This window comes from Agelaius phoeniceus, chromosome 1, assembly GCF_051311805.1.
Source record: "Agelaius phoeniceus isolate bAgePho1 chromosome 1, bAgePho1.hap1, whole genome shotgun sequence".
Classification (NCBI taxonomy): Eukaryota; Metazoa; Chordata; class Aves; order Passeriformes; family Icteridae; genus Agelaius; species Agelaius phoeniceus.
Genome location: NC_135265.1, coordinates 117,237,153 through 117,257,753, shown reverse-complemented (window position 1 = coordinate 117,257,753; position 20,601 = coordinate 117,237,153).

Sequence of the window (20,601 nt, the reverse complement as noted above, 5' to 3'; positions counted from 1 at the left end):
AGCCATCAGGCTCTGCTCCAGCAAACCTGCATCACAGCCCCAAGGAACTGTGCAGTGGGACATGTGTTGGACTCCAGACACCACAGCTAGATTTTTAAAAGGTGTGCCTAACTTCATAAGCTCTAGCAGTTGCTGTCATGCATAATGAGGTACAGTTAATCATTTCTTTGCCTCATGCTGTAGCTGGATCATCTGCTGCAGATGACTTTCCCCTTTTGTAGGGAGAAGCAAAATGCTTCAGGTTTTACACATCCCTCTCTCAGACTGGGTGCTGGTCACCGTTCAGTGAACACCAAGCCTGGCAGAGTCAGAGCTTCCCTCTGCTTCAAAGAAACCTGTGAACAGCAGATGGCAGGGGCCTAGGGCATGCCTGCCATGACAGACCCCAGGCTCTTGTCTGCATGCCACCCACACCTTTCAGATGTGCACTGGTTTAAAAGACAACACTTTGCCTCATCAAGGTAGCCTGAGTGGCCTGAGCTCTCCCAGACCAGTGTGTGAGCAGCTCAGGTGGGATTCACTTCTCTGACCCCTGCTTGCAGAATAAATGTTACCATCCAAGCTTGTCATTCCCCCTCACAGTTTGGGAGACAAGCAAGCCTCCTGCAGGCACAGCTATCTCAGAAATGGTTATAGCCCAGGATGAGCCACCTTTCAAAGGTGCCATAAAGGGTCTCTGAGGTCATTAGCTTGGACCCATCCCCAGAGGAAGCCATGTGTTTGGTCAGACCAGATCCACCCTTTGAACCTGCTCGGCAGCCAGGTTGGCACCCCCAGCATTGCCCATGTGGAACAGATCCTCAGCCTCAGGGCACAGATCCCAAACCTCTGCTGCTCTGCCCCAGGACACAACTTCCCTCTGAAGGCCTGAATACAGGTGCTGTAAGGAGGCAGGGCATTAATTATGGCAGAAACTGATGGAGAACCAGCAGGAAAAGAGTTAAGAGAGCCAGGGCTTGTTGCTATCCAGGAACCCAGGCTACCTCACCTCCCAGGATAACCATCAGCCAGACCTTTCTCAAGCCTTTTTTGGCAGGCTTCGTTGTCAGAAAACCACCTGTTACTTGGGAGAGATTCAAATGCATAATGAATTAAAAAAGCATATTGTGTGTTACTATCTAGCCCCCAGACAGATGTGTTATTTAAGTGTGGGTATGATCTGTGCTGTTAATTTTAAACAACATATGATCAAAGATCATGTCTGGCTTTGTGCTTTGCTTCCTTTCAGGTTCTGGCTTGTGTGTCCACGCCAGACAGTTGTGGTTTCTGTCATATGGCAGGAAAAGCTTATTTTACATGCTGCCTAAATTTATATTTTATTGCACATTAAAGCAGCCCATCGGAATTAAGTTATCGCAGTGTTTATAATGGTAAGTGAATCGTGGCTGTGGAAAAGAGTACCACACAAGGGGAATTTTTAGAAACACCTACTCCCTACACCCAGGACTTTCAGCCATTTTAAAGACAACAGCAGAGCAAAAAACAAGACTGAAATAAATAAACCACATCACTGCTCCTATGGGAAGGCTGGAAACTGTTGGAAATGGCAGTACTGCCAACCAATCAGTCCAGAAGCACCAGTCAGGCCCTTGGCAGACAGGGAGACATGCTTAACAGATCATGAGATTTAAAAAAAAAAAATAATACAGTTGAGGTTCTTTTATTTGCTTCTCAGCCTGAGCCTTCAGGCTTTGCTGCCCAGCTAGAATAGCTCGACATCTGCCCTGCACAAATAGCTAAGTAAATAAACTGACCAAAATAAGGAAGAGCAGCCCTGTGTGATTGTTCAGCTCCACCTCAGAGGCAATGCATGTTTGAAGATGTCAGGTAAAGCAATAGGAACTCTTGCACACTCAGAGTGGTAAATTTCTTGGTGGATGCCTAACTACACTGCTTTCTAAAAAACCCACACAATTTAGGGCAGATGTAAAGCACAGCAAAGAAAGTCATTCTTGCTGATCAAGAATCACTGTGCAGGATAGCAGTTTCACCAGCATTTGAAGATACAGAGATAATATCAGTTCAGGCTTTCTGGATAAATATATGAAGCAAGATTCATCATAAGAGAACTGAAAGTGAGAGTACTGGTTTGACACCAGTAAACAGGGACCAAGAGCCAGCCCTCATCTGCACCAAGGTAAATGCAATGCTGCTGCCATGGCAAGCACAGGGGCAGTGAGCAGTCGCTGCCAGTTGCCCACCTCAGAAATGGTGGCTCCAGCCCTCCTTTCACTAACAGAAGGCAAGCAAAGCTTCTGCCAGGCTGCAGGCAGCTGCCAGGTTTTGACCACCCTGCTGGAGAGGCAATAATCCTCTGACACACAAGTTACTCAGGTTCATTACAGGAATCAGTCATCTCTTCTGCCCAGGTGTGCTGGGAGTACTGCTCTGACTAAAGGCTAGGGGCCTTCTGCCCCTGCTGTACCCAGGCCAGGGATTTTGGCCCAGATTTCCTTCCCAGCCTTTTCATCTGCTAAGAAACTGCTCTTTCTCTGTTGCAGGGTTTCAGCTCTGCCCACTTCAGGTGCAGAGGAGGCCTCACGGTTGCCCAACACCAGTGTGCTCGCAGTCCCACACGGATGCATGAACAGGGCTAGCCACTGGCTGCCACTATCCCTGTGAGAGGCAGGCCAGCCCTCGATCTCAGCTGTCACAGAAATAAATAAATCAAAAAGACATGAACGCCCCCCTTCCAAGGCTCTATTAAGAGTGGCTCCAGCCAGCCCTCAGCTGCAGTGCCACTGCTCTCCAGCCACTTGGAAGAGATACCACCCATCCTCCCTGCTGGGTAAAAATCACCCTAAAGCCTCCCCATGGAGGGGACCCAGAGAGGAGCTATCTGTGATACATCTGTAAAGACTGTCCCCACCTCTGGGAGCCAGGCTGAAATGCTGTGCAAAGGCACAGAGGTGAAACAGTGAGCGTGGGTTAAAGGGATTGCACTGTGCTGCTTTAACATAGAATGATGCTGCTCTGGGGCTGCTACTGTTTGAAGACCTGAAAACACCCTCATCCACACACACAGTACTGAACAGGAGAGTATAAGGGGTAAGAAGGGATTGTTTGAGAGATGACACCAGAGCTGAGGAGAGGATTTTAAAGAGCACAAACTCATTTCATATGGCTGAGTGCTGGCGACACTAGGAGAAATTCAATGGATTACGTTGCACCAGAGGTCAAAATATAATTGTCCCTTCTCGCCTTTAAAACCTGTGAATGTATAAAGGAACCTTGAAATGACCAGATTCCTCAGGAATTTGATTCCTGGGGTTTATTTATTTATTTTCTTACCAGCTGCCAGACACAGCATGCTCCTAGACAAATAAGGAGTGGTAGCTATGGGGCAAGTATATCAGTAATGCTAATCTCTTGTGGGGCTTCCTGGTAGAATATCTATCTGCCTCAGATGAGACAAGGTTAAGGGATATAAGACAGTTTCATCTTAAAATACTAAGAACCACACTGCTATTTCAGAAGTGACTAGATGTTAGGGAGAACTAAACAACTTGGAGCTCAAGTATGCTCCTAGATTTTTTTAACAGAATTTTCCCAGCCCCCATATTGACTTTTCCCAGCACCCATATTAAACAAGCTCTGTTGTCCTTGCAAAGGGCCAAAGAGCTGAAGATAGCTCCACTAATTGCTGCTTCCCTTTGTGCCTTAGCTCTAGGGATTCCCGACTTCTATATTATTACTTCATCATTTTAATTGTGCAAGAAGCTTTTCACAGAATTAATTAGAATAAAATAATACTAATACAAAACCAAACAGTTATTAGTATCTAGGTAGCACCATTTGTAGAGCAGGCACTTTGAGAAGGACTATTAGCCAACACTTCTGCCTGCACATGCTGATGCTGGGGAGCTTCATTCTGCAAACCAGGGACACACCCTGTGACCTGCACTCACACCAAGGAGCCATGCCAGGAAAGCGCATTGCCATCTCATGAGACATGCACTAAAGAAAGGACAGAAAAGTAATAAATGGGGGCTGCTCCAGCTCTGAAACAGGAAGAGAAAACCAAGAAAGTTTAAGGTGCCTTACAGCCACTGTTGCTTCTCCATAACCCTGGAGGTACAGGACCCAATCTACTCTATAACTGATATCCACATGGGGAAGCAACTTGGAAACAGCTGACCCTCTGATACTATGCAAAGACATTCAGCAGACCAATTTACCACTGTCATTCATTTGCACCTTTCAACTTAATGATACCTTACAGGGAAGAAAAATTCAAATTAAAAATTGAAGCTATTAATATATCTTTGAAAATGGTAACGGAACAAGATTAAGACCAATAAGAGGCCACTAATCTTGGCGTACTTCTGATTTTGTACCCTTTAAATCACTGTAATACCTTGTTCAAATTCCAACATAAATAGGATTTTTCTATGAGGGCGTTACTGTTTCTGCTGCATCAAAAGTTATATTATATTTTACAAGTCCTAGAGCTGAGAATCCTCACTCCCAAAATAGACCTCCTCACCAGATGATATTAACACAACTGACAAAATAACATTACGTTGAAAAATACATCCGTAGAAAGTGAAATAGAAAAGCAGAACTTTTCTCCTATAACTGTTGAAAGGGTTCAAGGAGCTTGCAAGGTAAGTAGAATGCATTTTACAACTTTCTAGCAGAGATACTGCAAAGTAACCATGTCCTCTTTCTTACTTCTGCCTTCCTGGTGACTACCGACAGGCAGACTCACGTATACATAACAAGCATCAGTCAAGAGCAGGCAGCAGGAGGGAACTGCTCCCAACCACCTAACTGCAGCTTTAAATTTCTCTTCTCCCTGCCCTCCATTAAATTTGTCTGCCTGTCTCTGTGAATGCCTGTTTCCCTGGAAGGGAGGAGGGGACCCAAACAAACCCTGAAGCAATCCCAAATTTCCTTGGTAGGGGGGAAAAAAAATCTATTCTCCAGAGAGCAAACCTTCAGTGAATCATTTTTCCACTGCTCTGACATGTCAAATACTCCAGTGATTCACCAGTCATGGAACTCTGATTCACCTGTAATGAACAGGGCTGATTGCTTCCCAGAAGCACTGGGGTTTGCATCATTCTCTAAAGGCTCCACTTCCTCCACACAGCTTTTCACCTCTCTGCCACACACCAAAGCCACAGCAGCAGCCAGGGCAGTGACAGGGAGCAAGAAGTCCAGACTACTGGTTTTAGATCAAGGGGACAAGAGGGAAGACAGTCTTAGATAAATGAACAGCACAAGGAAATGTTAGGAGGGCCCATGGATCTTCCCTTGTTCCTGTTTAAGCGTGAAAATGGGAAGGACAGAAAAGAAAAGGGACAGGAAGAGTTTGGTATTTATTTGTGGCTCTCATTGGGCTCATCTCCCTGCCAACACAGGACACAGTTTCTCCAAGAGGGAGCACCAGAAATAGAACTGACATTACATCTAATGAGCTTTTTGGTGGCATATTCATTAAGCTTGTAGAAAGGGTAAAGAAATGCAGGAAGCTAAGTCTTGGAAAGGCTCCAACTGGACCTCTTTGACTCATTAAAGGAGGGAGTAAAATGAACCATGCCCCAGGGCAATCGTAAAAGGATAAGTAGGAAAGCAGGAAAGGGTCAATTCATTAAGGACTGTGGGACCCCAGCAGTCCCTGGCAGGGCAGTGTGGGGATAGGGCCACGGGATGGCTGGGGCAAGATGGAGCCCAGCACCAGGGATGTCCACTTGCCCTTGGCGTGCTGGAGGAGCCACTGGTGCTTTGTCCTGACTGAGTCCCAAAAGGCAGCCATGTGGGGATCTCAGAAAGCCCTTGCTCCCCACAATTGCCACGAGCTCCCCATCCACCACCATCAACAGCTTTCCTGCCTGCCAAAGGGAGGGGGAAGGGGGGAAAAGTCAGGCAGACCCTCCCGAACCTTGCAGGGGCAGGGGGAGGGAGGAGGAGGCAAACTCAATTGAGCAGCTTCGCGGGGGGCCCCAGATTTTCTCAAACCAGTCACGCCAGCTGCAGCCCAGCCATGATGAGAAAGGAGAGGAGACAGTGCGGCAACGGCTCCTACGACCCCGAGGGAGGAGGAGGAGGAGGAGGCGGCCCAGGCTGCTAAACTGACACCAGGCAAAAGTTGGCCACGTTTTCCCCCAGCCACGGAGGAATAGCGCAGGCAAGTCAGATGTGACCGTGCTACAGGAGCCAGGAGAAAATAAAAACAAGTGACAGCTGACTCTTGAGGACTTTTGTAGGGGGTGAAGGGGGGGAGAGAGGGCGAGGAGGGAGGGAGAGACCTACAAATACTGGGGGAAGGGCAGAGCGCAGCCCAGGAGCCTTCTGCAGCAGCAGATGGAGAGGGAAGCTACCGCTGATTCCTGCAGAGTCAGGGAAGGAGAGAGACAGCATTGCACCGAGGTGATCACATGAATAGGGAATGAAGGCTCAGAACAAAGAAGGGAGTTTTGGGGAGAGGGAGAGGGAATTCTTCTCAGGACCCCCAGAGCTGGGGCATCCCAGTGCGGTGCCCTGGGGTGCTGCGCTGGGGGCAAACCTGCAGGGGAGCTTGGGCACAGGCAGCCGAGCCTGCTGGAGGGCATAGTCAGTGCGAGCGGAGGAGCCATAGAGGAGACGTTTGTGCAGTTACCGCGGGCTAATACCCGACAGAAGAGCTAATTCCTCAGATCAGGACACAAGCACATGGTGGAAAGTCTAAATTCCCTTGCTCTGGGCTGCTCTAACCTGCTGCAGGATGAAGCCGCGGAGGCTGTGAATAAGTGCTGCCTGTCTTTCTGCTGGTCCTGAGGTCCCCGATGTGCCGGCGATGATTGTTATGACAGTCATTCTCGATGTGATTGGCACCTCCTGATTAGATCAAGGTCACTGTTAGAACACATCTTTTCATTAAAATGGCCGAGAGCCTGTCAATGACCACAGGCCATGGCTAATTAAGGGAGGACCCAAGGCCTCCACAGGAGTCAGTAATCAGGGCTGATGCGGAGCCACCCACCCGAAGGGCGCCGGCAGAGCGATCCTGCCCCCAGCGCCCTTGCGCGCAGCGAGGACATACCCACCCCCGGCCTGCCGGGCCACCCACCATCCTCACTGCTGCCACGCCTGAGCAGCAGCATCGCCTCCTGCCACAGCTCAAGGAGCAGCCTGGGCACCTGCTGATGTCCAGCTAGGTTATGGATCCTTCAAAGGGGGAGGATGGATGACAAAGGACTCCTTACAGTGCAATCAGGTGCACTTTTGAGGGACTAAGACCATGAGCAAGCTTTAGATTTGAAGAAAATCCTTTTATAAAAATGTCTAATTATCACCACGGTGTAATAATAACTAATTCCTAGGACAGTATGAGGTAGTCTCTATGCAGACCTTAGCAAACATGACAAGGCCTTCTTAGGAAAGGACATGACTGGAATGGGTTCACACTTCTAGGACAGATTTTCAGCTCAAACTCCAATGCAGGTGGGATGCAATACACTGACTAAAGAATTATTTGGTGTCAAACACTATGATGAAGCCACATACTGCCAGAGATTCTACACATAATTTGGATAGTACCTCCCCATGGTCTTAGTTTGGTTAAACAGCTTATAAAAAAAAAGTCAGTTTCTTCTCATTGAGGGACAACGTTTTATTCCAAAAGCTGCTGTTTCTTTCAGTTCTGTGTCACAGCACTTCCGTCCAGATTCTTTCCTAGGGCTCTCTTATTTATTTTCCCACAGCTAAACCACTGTGTAACAGTTCCTCGTCATGGGAAGATGGGCCTCTGGGCTGCCTCCAGACTGCCACAAATAACATCTATTTGCTTTTGCTATCAAGACAAGCCATGCTGCCTTGTGTTCTCTTGCTGCCAAATTCCACCCAGTTTAACACAAGTTGTACCTTACAGACAGGTTGTGCTAATCTCAAGAGAGCTGCGTGAGCCTCTTGCAATGCAGTTCCACATAAGTTTGTTTGATGATGAGCTTTCCCCTATTTTGGCAAATATTTCCCCTTTGTGTCCAGCTCAGAATGAAAAGATGTTTTGGAATTATTGCTGCGTCCAGGTGTGCCTTCCTTGTTTTGTGTCTGTGGAGGTCCTGCCCAACTTCCATCTAGAGATGAAAGAGAACCGGTTATTGGGATTTGACAATAGGATAAGGGGGAATGGCTTAAAACTGACAGAGGGTAGGTTTAGATTAGATATTAGGGAAAAAATTCTTCACTGTAAGGGTGGTGAAACACTGGACATGGGTGTCCAGAGAAGTTGTGCATGCCCCATCCCTGAAAGTGTTCAAGGCCAGGTTGGATGGGGCCATGAGAAATCTGGTCTAGTGGAAGGCTCTTGTCAGGGTCATTCAAACTAGGCAATCTTTAAAGTCCCTTCCAACCCAAACCATTCTATGATTCTATATGATTCTATGAATCATATAGAATCATATGATTCTATATGAAATCTATTCTATGTGATTCTGTGGCATCACACATTTCTGGCCCACTGAATATGGGAAGGAAGTTTGACTTCCTAAACACTATCTGATATACCTTCAACAGGTTCCTGGTAGAGAAGGGGAGGGAAGCTCAATCCCCTCCCCCTACCCCCAATAAACAAATGCTTTTTCAGCCTTCCCTTCCCTTCAGTTTCTCCCAGCTGCTGTGGTTTACAGATTCCATATTAAGCCCTGCACCTGAAGATAGTTTTGTAGAATATCCAGACCAGTTGGGGCCTGGCCTTGTTGCTTCACACAAGGTGAATAATGACAATAGTGATGTTTAATTTTGACTGTGATTGTGGGTGCATGGCAAAAGACACAGCAGGGACTTACTCCCTTGCTCAGGAGATGTGCTTTCCAATACAACTTGTTAAAAGTGTGTTTTAAAGAATATTTTTAATTGCTTTGAAAAGAAGGTAAGCCATGTGTAATTCAGTCAGAATCTCACTCTGATCTATAACTGCCTAATCCAGGCCAGGACTTCAAGAAAGCCATTACAGTGACACTAGGCACCTACTGTGAGAGCCAGTCTGGGAGCTAGACAGCTAGGAAAAACTACAGCTTTGGTCTGTGTCCAGCAGCCTAAATAAAAAGTTTCCTTTCCATGCTTTGCATTCATCACAAAAGAGCACTAGCTATCTCTTTTATACAGTAAATATGCACTGCCACAGAAACATATCACATTAAAGTCACACTGGTAAAAGCTCAAGCACAGGATGTTAAAAATGAGGTATTGTAATTATGTTATCTCAGATGAATTTCTCCTTTTTAATGACACATGGTATTCATGCAGAAATGTCAATCCCAAACATACATAGAGTGTTTGTTGCTTTCACCTCTCCGTCCTTAAAGCATCATAGAGTTAGCTTTAGAAAAATATAGTTTAGAAAAAAATATTTTGGTATAAATATATATGTTCATGTATATAAGTGTGTGTATATGTATAGAATTGTGATTGTTTATTTACTTTTCATTGTCTATTTGCACTTTGATGATGTTTAATGTTTTTTCTCAAAGATGTCAATGCTAAAACTGAGATTTTTCTGATATTCATGAGACTCCAGAGGCTTGGGCTCAAGTAAAGTACCAAATGTTATGAGTTCATGATGAGGTACAAGACTGGCCAACATTAATAATATTTTACAAGATAAATGATATATACTAAGCCAGCAAAGAAAGAAATACCTTGAAAACACAGCTCACCTGAAATGCCTCTGTGTTACCATTACAAGGAATTGAACAGCTGCACCTTGTGACTTCAGTATTAACAGTGCTTTTCTAATAGTTTGCTATGCACTCAATCTTTGTGATGCTGTTTAAAAAAGAGAGAAAGAGAGAAAATTGAGCACTGAAGTTCAGCAGTCTCAGAGGGGAATACAGTGGGGAGTAGCAAATTTTGAGCAGTGCTAATTCCCATGCTGCTAATTGGACAGAGGCCATTTCCTGCATGCTAAAGTCAAACAGGACAGGAGCATATGGGCTTTCAGAGAGAGAGCTGGGTCTTTGCAATGGAAAAGAAAACACGCACTTAAAAAACCACCCTAGAAGCCCCACAGAATATTGGTGATTGCAGAGAAATTACAGACAAATTACAAACTTAAAAGCTATATGCACAGATGCTGCTCCTATTGCTTCTGGGAGAACTGTGCCTTTGAAGAGATGGTACTTGCTCCTTGGGGATATGCCATTTTCAGTGCCCAGTATTCTCCCTTGGCCCTACTGTTAAAGGGAATAGGGTTTGATTTGTTTTCTTTATTAATTTTTAATTATTTTTCACTTTATCTGCATTTCTTATACGTTTCAGTGGCAGGATGAGATCCTCATTGGTAAGCTTTCCTGAGAGAAGCCAGTGTAGTTCTCATGGGCTGGAGGGTTGCAAGCTCCATAATGTTGCAGAGGGGACAGACCTGCCCTACAAGGCTGAAAATCTTAGGACTCCATGTCAGTCAGCCACAGTTTTTTATTCAGCTGGGTCATATTCAGCCAAGCAAAACATTTATTGTCAATGGAAAATGTATCAGGACAAGTATCAAACATTACCTGCTCTTCTTTAAATGTGTTAAATCCAAGCACAAAAGACTTGAAAAATTATTTCAGGACAGGCATAAGGAGGTAACACTTGTGACAGAGCTGGGATCCTAAGGGTGAGAGGGGTGCTCTAGGAGGAGATGCTGACTGGGGCACTTCCCTGTATCTTCCTGCAAAGAAACTGGTGTAGGGCAGGGCGAAAAACGGCACTAACAGAACATCATTCAGATCCATTGTGGCAAGGATGGTGATGGTCCAAAAGAGTTGAATTTCTTCGATTAGCTGCTAATCAAAGATGCCTATTTTACTTCATTTGACCGTTTATTCTTCCTACAACAGTCTCTCCTACACAACACCCTGCCAAATACAGATGCACAGAAGGTGCTGTGCAGGGACTGAGCATGGAAAATTTCAGCTGCCAGAGTGGGTGGTTTAGAAAGTCAATGGCCACGGAACAGAGGGACACAATGGCTCTCATGATGGAGCCAGTCACAACAGGCAGCACGAGCAGCAGCATCCCCGTTAGAGGAGTGAACCTGCTGCATCTCCATCCAGCTTCTGCCTGCAGCCGCAGCTGCTGCCGGCTGACCGCCTGGTTTAGCTGCTGCTGGGACTCCCTCAGTGGCTGTCACACCTGCTCTGCCCTCCCTTGGAAAGCTGCCAGAGGAGAGAGCAGACAAAGGACGAGCAGCACAGCTGGAGCTGCTGGAAGCTGCACGCTACCCGGGCTGGTTTAGCGCTCGCCCAACACCCCTCTTCCGTAGGAAGCCTCTTTCCTGCCGCTGAGTTCTGCTCTTCAAGCTCCCTCGTGCTTATCCCTTGCCGTCGTTTTTAAGGCATTACTGCAGAATTCCTTTGTGTTTTTCAGTGTTATTATCGCTGTTTCTCACTGGTTTAGCCGCTGCAGACGATACATCTTCATTGCTGGCTGTGCCCACAAGCCCATTTAGGTGGCCTGCCTTGGTGCTCGCACTTGTTTCAATGGCCCAGGACAGCAGGGCCCTGCTGGAGTGCATGGGCGCCAGAGCAGCAGAGAAGGGGTTAATAAAGGGTTTAATACCAAGAGGCCACACAGCAAAGCCCAAGTTAGGGCCAGCTGCACCCCTCCCCCCGGCCTCCATCCTGCTGCAGGAGCCCTGGCAGGGATGCAGCACTCAAGTGCTTCTTTCCCCACTTCCCTCCTGCCCCACTTGTGTGATGTAAAGCAATCCTTTTGTTTCCTCTTTAAGACATTAGCCTCAGGGGCCATTACAGGGAAAAAAAGGTAGCTGAGGCTCTTTTATCTGAAGGAATCCATTAGGAGTGGGGGTCTTTTCCTTCTGCATGCCTAGGGAGCAACTCCTGCCTTTGCACAGCTCCAGGGACATCTCGTTGCTCCATGGTCACCTCCTCCCTGCCTCATGGCCATCTCCTCCCTGCTCCAGGGACATCACAGCACTGCTCCAAGGACATCTCCTCACTGCACCATGGCCTCCTCCTTGGGGCTTATGGCCAGCTGCTCATCCCAATCCAAAAATGGGTCAAACGGTGTCACTATGCAGAAAGGATGAGTCTGCTGTTCAGAGCCCCCTGAAAGGAGAGGCTGAAAGGAGGAGGAGGAGGACGTGTTTTTAAATATACCCCAGTGTAACAGATTGGCTTTCTCTTTGCTGACATTTTGGGTGACTGAGGGGTATTTAGTGCTCTGGCACGTCTTTGTGGCTATAGAAAGCAGAAACTCATTCTTGCTCTGTTTATTCTTGCACCAAAAGCAGCAGGCTCTGTGCATTTGCAAGATTCCAGGACCTGAGGCTTTAAATAAAACCCCTGATATTTTGATACTCTTAATAAACTTGCAACCACTGAAATAATAATAAAAAAAATGGAAAGAAAAGAAAAAAAAAAGACAGGAAAACTAATTAGGTAGTGGAGGGGAGGGGTTCTTTTTGAGTATACCCTTTGCACTTCCCCAAATCAGGAATCACAGAACAAACATTTGTGCTGTACAGTGCATGCCACTAGGACCCACAAGGACCTACCTTAGGCTAATATAAATTGCCTGAGTTCCAGGAAGGCATTAGCAACAGATAGGAGCCTGCCCCAACCTCACCGGAGACCAAGCAGCCGTGGTCAGCCCAGAGCCAAAGCCAGCCCGCCGGCCCAAGTGGGTGTATTTACCCAGGCTTGGTGTTAACTGCTAGCACTATTATGTGGCTTTACCGCAGATAGGAGCTGGCTTGCACGGCAGTGATTCAGAAGACAAGCAGGGCGAGGACACCGAAATAATCCTAGCTAAATACTGTGCTCAGCACAAAAGATGCAGATTAGGGTAGAAAAGGTGCCAGCGTGCCTCTGCCTCGCTCCTGTTTAAGTTGTGAGATATTGGATGCATTTAAAAGGCCTTACTCAGCGCCTGCCTGTATCCATGCAAGGGGAAGCACCTCTGGAAGCCTTCCCCATAGGCACAGTCATGATGGGCACCACCGAATAGTTAAAAATAGTGGGAACAAATGAGAGCAGCTGCCAGAGCCATGGTGGGAGCATGCGTGTGAGCAGAAATACATGAGAGCCCTTGGCCAGAGCTGGTGTGAGCAGGAGCATTACCATGTCTCTTTGTCAAAGTCATCGGGGAGAGAAATGCCAGTGGGCTGGCAGCAGGAGATCACCTCCCTGGGCCCTGCCCTGTCCTGCCCTGCCCTGAATTGCCCTGCCTTATGATGGCTTTAGGAGGGAGGTGGAGGGTGAGGGAAGGAAGGAGGTACAGGCTTCCCTCTCCAATTTTGTTGCTTAGAAAATGTGGGGTCATGGGGAAAGCCATAGGGGGGATTCACACTTTGTTCTTCAAAAATCAATGGTTGTACATGCCTTGAACCCACATGCTTAGTCTCCAGAATGTTTCAAGTTCATGCAGTAGGCCCAGAGTATAAAAAATGAATGCAGGAGAACTCCTGCCAGGGAGCACACATGGGAAGGCCAGTGTCTCTGCTGTTGCCCATTCTGACAGGTCTCCCTCTGCTGTATCGTAAATGTCCTCCCCACTCGCCATATGTCACACATACCCTCCCTGGGCTCACCAGCACAATTATGCTAGGCCTCAGCACAGCCAGGGGACAACATCACTTTCCCATCAGTTTAGTGCTGTTGTCGGTGGCTGGGGAGATGAGTGACCCCCAGCTAGTTCTGTCACAGCCAGCAGAGAGCGGGAACAGGGTTGAGTCCAGTTGCTCGAGGCAAGACAAGTGGAAACACAAAGGTAGCAGGAACAGCACTGGTGTGAAAAATATTTAAACATGTATAATATTGTAGAAGCAAACTCTTTTGCTATGATGATCCTGCTTCAGCACAGGCTAGTGCCACAAAACAAGGGGACATTTGTGTTGTCTGCTGGTAGGACAGCACATGAGCACTGACCTAAGCAGCCCCTCTGGTAGGGCTCCAGCACCAGGATCCACAGCTCAGGTCTGGTGTCCTACTGTGCAAACTCATCAGCAAAGTGTCTACACCAATCTAAGCAAGTTTACACTGGGAGAGGGGTCCTACAGCAAGTGTATATTTTGTATTAGGGTTTTGTGCCAAGGAATAAGATGCAGGAAGGGCGAGGTGGGTGACTCACACACATCCCAGCTGCAGCAACAGCCTGGTGGGAAGCGGGCACCAGCGAGCATGCAGGTCTCAGGACAGGCCCTGAGCACGTCCAGTGGTGCCTGTGAAGATGTGTTAAAAGCAGCCTGATTTCCAAGCCTGGGCATACCCCAGGATTCCCTTCAAAGAAGGAAAGTGACCAGCAAGCCCATGGCTGCCCATTAAAGTGACATCCTGGCTGGTCATTTCTCAGGGCTGTGCTGCCAGCCCCTCAGCACTTCAGAATGCCGTGGCTGAGCATGACTCCACCATGGCCATGGAGTGGGTGTCTTCTGTCTTGTGGCATGGCAGAAGAGAGCAGCTACAGAGCTACATCTGGTGCTGGAGGTAGCGTAGGGGTCTTGCTCATCCTAGGCTGATGTTCCCAGCAAGGCTGGTGAGCAAACAGAAGTTTATTGCCTCCTCCAGTCAGGGAGGATGGCTGCTCAGGCCTGCCCACCACTGCATTGTGCTCAGCCATGTAAGTGTGTGAGGAGTGTGTGCTCCTCAAACCGTGCAAGTCAGGCTGATAAGAGCCAGGGAGAACTGCAAGGGATTTTGAAGAGAGTTAATACAAATAAAACAGGTAATCTTTAGGAGAATTGCAAAAAAAGTCTTGTCTTTCTCTACCTGGAAAGTTACTGCTGACACCGAGAAACTGTCCTAGCAAAGAGCTCCTATAAGACATTGGAGGGATGTGATGGAAACCCCACCATTTGAGATGTGATTGACTGGACAAAACATTGAAAATATGACGGCTCTGAAGCTGCCAGAATAATACATCAGAGCTGATCTCATCTATGACAAGTGTATTATGTACTTATGGATGGATCTATACAATACCCCACATCTGACCTGGGGTCACAGGCATAAAACAGTGGGAGTCACTATAAACACACTTATAATTATTTGGGAAATTCTTCTCTTCCTTCCATTCATTAAAGAATACTATTTTGTTTCTCTTTCCACTACTTTACTCACAAAGAATTTGAACCTCAGCAGATTAGGGTTTGCAGAACATTGTGGGGTTTGGAAAAGACTTTAAAATTCAAGCCACTCACTGGAGGAATCTGCTCTGCCAAGATGTAGAGAAAATGTACTCCTTATCCTTGGGAATCGCTTCTATATCTCATTGGTGTGCAAACAATAAACAACACTAAGGGTGATGTTTCTGACAGTCCTTGCAGCCTCATGAGCAGGATTTATGCCGGGTGCCTGTTACACATTGCTGTCACAGTCCTGTTGCTTCATGTGCAATTATACTCAATCTTGGGAAGGTGGACCTGGCATTTTTGCCAAACACTGCTCTATGCAGAGGCCATATGAAGATGATGCTGTGTGAAGGGATAGAGAACTTTTTTCACCTGCTCCCTGCCCCTGTTACAAGCATTTCCTGGGGCAGAGGCCAGACATACTGGGAAAAAGGGCTCAGAGAGTCCAGTTAGCCCAGCTGGTAGGCTTGCACACCTTGGCAAATAGAAAATAACTTAGACCCAGAACTTGTTTAACCCAGCATGTTTTAACCTGTTTGGGTGTCAGCTCTGGAGTCTGACCTTGGGTGCTCCCAACCCTCAGGAGAACACCATGCTCTTTCTGCAGTGGTGCCCTCAGCTGCAAGTGCCCAGGGCTGAGGTGGCCTGCGAGAGGCAGGTGGGCTTTCCTCAGCCCTTCCTCAGCCACTTCACCCTTGCACTCACAGAGGCAGGAAGGTTGCTGCCAGTCACATCTCCAGGCACTGCAGCAGCTGGGGCTGGACTGTCTTGACCCAGACTTTGTGTCATTCATTTCTCCTCCACTGGGGAGTGGCTCTCTGGGGCCTTCGACATCTGCTGCCTCTTGCCCAGGCTGCAATGCTGATTATTGGAGCTGGCATGGGTTCAAGAAAGGACTACAATATTTTATTGTGCCAGTGCTGGTTTTCTGAAACCTACCCCAGAGACTAGGAGGATGGATGGATAGGGAAGAGGTGGACACGGTTCTCCATATCTCTGAAGCATGGGAGGGCTCCCATTCCCAAGGGTGTTGCAGCCAAAGCGCCAGTATCCAGTGGGAAGGGTGTTTTGCTTGCACTTGGCAAGGGGCTGTGTGAGGAGAAACATCACTATGAAAGGGAGAGAGGATGCTTTCCTTGGCTTGGCTGGGGAGGGCTGGAGGCAGGATTGGGTAGAAATCCTCCTGACAGGCAGAAAAGTAGACAGGGGAGGAAGATAGGAAAACCAGGAAAGTTGAAACAGGAAGGCAACATCAACAGGCAAGCAGCAGAACCGAGGTCACCTGTTGGAAAAGCTCCAGGAAAGTTCCCACTTATTCAGGGAGTCCAGAATGTGTTGAGTCAAAGTCTATTAGGAAATTAATCTGGTGGGCTGAGTGGGAGGTGCCTTCCTCCATCTTACCCTCAAAAATACTTTGGATAGTGTCTCACAGCTACTGCTCTGAAAGGCCAAGAAACCCATTGCAAATTGCTGCATGATCCCCAGGACAGCACTGCCCCCAGCCAGGAGCGGTTTGTCAGCAGGCTGACAGGGAATAGTGGAAACAGGAGCCACGGACTCCTCCCTAATTCAAAAGGGGAGATTTTTCCCAGCAGGATCTTGACAAACCCAGTAAACAACCCAACAGCACACCACTGAGGCCATGTCAGTCCACAGTCTCCCATCCCACACTCACACACCCTGGGGACAGAGCCCTCAATTTTTGTGGGTGTTTTCTCAGCCCTGAGCACATCAAACCTGAGGGACACGTGAGATGGACCATTGCTGGGAGGAAAGTGGCTGCATCCATGAGACAGAGAAGGAGGGCTGGAGCTGTAACAGCTCACCTCATGAACACCACTGCAAACACCACACCAGAGGATTAAGGTCTCCATTAGATGGTTTCCCAGGGTTTTACAGATCAGCTGTAAAACTGTGAACTGGGACAAAAGCTGACAGCATGGGAACAAAGTTGTTGCATCATTTTTCCTATGCAGATTTGCCTCAGCCATTTCTCAGCCCTCACTCTGCTCAAGAACTGAGCTGGAGTGATGACATTTGAGCACTGCATGGCCAAAAAAACCTACATGTGCAAGGAGAAGTAGAGAAGAATCCTGTGCAGGATCGACATTACCGAGCTGTCTTGTGCCTCTGGGATAGCTCTGTGCTGAAAGGAGACAATAAATAACAGTGACTGATGGCAGTAGCAGCATGCCCTGTGCAGAGGGCTCTGTGGAGGACACCAGCAGGATCTGCAGGCACAGAGTCCTGAAGGCAGGAGGGTGGCTCGAAGTGCCCAGGTGGTGCCCAGCCCCACACTCTGTGGGCAGGCACTGCTGCCTCCCACAGAAGCAAATTAATGCCTCCCCTCCCTCCCTCCCTCTCTGCTTCCCACCCGCTCCTCGCACCACCTCCGTGGCCACCGGGGAAGGAGCCCGGGGGGCGCCCGGTGGCGCAGGGACACAGGTGCCTGTCACCTGCTCCCGGCGCCAGCTGGGCTACAGGAGGATGGGGCCAGCAGCCTGGTCTTCTCTCTCGTGCCCTTTTCCTGCCTGACTGGGGCAGAGTCTGAGCCCTGCAAGAGGGGAAGTCAGTTTCTAAAAACCACAGCCATTTGCAAGGTGTATGGGGTGGAGTGTTTGAAATTGCTTGAAATGTTTTTTTTTTAATAAAATGGGAGGGGAGGGGAGGGGAGGGGAAGCAGAGCTGCTGTGTTCCAGGTGGGAAGCAACAGCACAGCAGCCCCAGGTTCAGCAAATGGCCCTGGCAGGAGATGGACCAACCTGCCAAGGCCACATGGTAACCACAGCGGTTTGCACCCTCTGACATCCCCTGGGCTGCAGGGTCCCCATTGGCCCCAAAGCTGGGTCACGTCTGACAGTTCCCCAGCACAGGGGCAAGCAGGGCTTCTTGTCCCTATAATCCATGGTGGGCTTGGAAACCAGCACCTCACCAGCACTTCCCCTGGCCTCCTGCTTTTCCCTGTCCAACTTCAGCTCCTTTCCCTTGAAATCGAGTTAAGGGAGGCCTGGGCTTTTCCTTTGGCACAGATGAGGTGGGGGGTGCAGCGGGGGAGGGGTTGCTATAATTGGATCACTCACTGTGTGACTAATCACAGCGCCGGTAACCACAGTGACTGTGGTTTTAACCTTACTTGGTCATTCCCAAGCCACCGGATGACCCAGCCATCTGCAGCAGGGCCGGCAGCCGTGGCGTGGGGCCGGGGCACGCACCCCACACCCTCCCTGCCAGCCTCTGCGTGGGTGGGGCAGCGGCAGTGGGACATCGGCACCAGTCCTTCTGCCATCTCTGTGCCGGTGGCCCTCTGGGCAGCTGTGGGTAGGTTGAGAGCGTGGCCACACAGCAGACAGGACCAGGAGCTTGTGGTGGGGATGGGCTTCGGCCAAAAAGTCCAGGTCCAGATGTGAAATTGGAGTGTTCCCCAGAGGAGGGGCTCAGGCTTGGCCCAGGGACAGACCCATAGCTCTGCACCTCTGTGGCTGGATGTGACTGGTGGCATCCGTGCTTGCTGCAGAGGTGGCATCTGACTGCCCTCAACTCGCCCTGGTGCATCTATTTCTGGCAAGAGAGAAACAGCTAGATTATGGATGGTAGATCAGATTAAGTTTTGATTCTTATTCGTTTGAGTAAGAACAATCCTTAAAAGCCATTATTAACCTCTTTACCTTTAATTACCCAGCCAATTGCTGGGCATCCTGGCAGTCTTGCTTTTACCAGGCGACCTGGTGAACTTGAATATGGATAGGGGCAGCACTGTGTGGGCTGCCACTGTTTGCTGGGAAGCAGAGCAGCAGCGAGGTGTGTCAGGGCACTCACCTTTCTCTGTAACAAATACAGGGCAGCAAGGTGAGGCCAGGGCACCCCCACCTGCCCCATGCAAACACAGCTGCACAGGAGAGCCGGGTGGATGCTGCCACCATCGCTCCTTTTGTGCCCCGTGTTCAGTTTCTCCAAAGGAGGACGGAAGGAAGCAACAAATGGGAAGGAAACGGGCCTGCTTGTGAAATCCAAAACCGGATCGGTAAGAAAAACATCATAAATTATGGATCCCCTGGAGCCGCCGGCAGCCTGTCACTGTGCATGATCTGTCTCCATTGTACTTTTCTGTGTGGGTGAAACTGTTGTAAACTAACACAGGGCAGGCTTTTTCTGCCGAGGATCGCTGCCCACTGCTGGAAGAGCCCTCTGCCTTCCAGCACAAACAGGCCATTGCAAACCAAATGTTTCGTGTAACCGATAGCAGCCCCAGCGGATAGGCAAGCCCTTGAAGAGGGTGAAGGGGAATGAGGCTTTCAGCTGATCCTGCTCACTGGAGCTTAGCACCGGTGGACGCGCCAGCTGCAAGGACGGGGACGAGCAGCCTGGGCCAGCACAAGGCTGCCCATTGTTCCCCAATACGCTGCTGGAAAAGACAACTGGATAAGGGGAGACGAGTGGCAGCACTGCAGTGCGGGACACCCATGCTGGGGAGCCAAGGGGCTCCGTCCCGACCCCCAGCCCTGGCTCCCAGGGCAGTGTGGGGGGCACATGGGGAGCATCCAGTGTATGGTCCTCCCAGAGCAGCAGGGGTTATGGATTGTGGGGAGGAGGATTTTCAGCCCCCCAGCTGCACCAGCCTGTCTCGGATACCAGATGCAAGCGGGCAGGGGGAGGAGGGGAACGGGAGCAGAGAACGAACTCAAGGTCAAATAGCGAGGGGAGGGGAAGGAAGAGGAGGTGGCGGGGAGGGGAGGAAGGGTGTCCCCCACGCGGGTGGAGAATCGCTCTTTATCCACCCTCCTTCCCCCTTTCCACACGCCAACCACAGAGGCAGCCTCTCATCAGGATATTTATGAACACAAGCACAAATGGGAGGCTGAGGGGAGGCAAAAAAAAAAAAAAAGAAAAACCACCACCAACCACCCAACCCTATTTTGCTCATTCTCTTTCTTCAAAGAGCAGATGTGCTGTGGCCTGCAAACCGAGAAGGACACTCCCTTGCTGTTAGCTAATTTAGGCTGACATGTTAGGGTTTTGTGGTTCGAAACAAGAAGTTTAGTAATCAGCCACTAACATTAACCAACACCTCTCACACAACCGCCCGCACTGGGCTCGAGCATCCTTATACGTAATGGGAAGAAGAAAAAAAAAAAAGATTTTTTTTTCCTTTTGCATAAGACAGTGCTGCAGTACTGCTGGCAAGTCCCTGGCCACAGGAGCTGATCCAGCAGCCTGCTCTCATGGAAGCCCAAAGAACAGCAGTGGCAAGGAAAAGGCTGTCGTATCACCCTGGTGCTCGCCAAATGTGTGCTACCCCCATGGATTCAAGGAAATAAGTCTTTCTAGCAGGTTTATATAATTTTAAGGGGTCTTGTCTCTCCTTCCAAGCCACTTTCCTGCTTATTTTCTCTATTTCTGGCCATGGTTCAGCAGCTCATCAGAAGGTGGGCTAGTTCCTCATTGAAGATTAAAATGTGCTTCTCTGCCAAATTGACCTGCTGTTATCCTCCCTTTCAGCTACTGTAACCAACACCACACAAACAATGAATTATGAGATTAGAGTT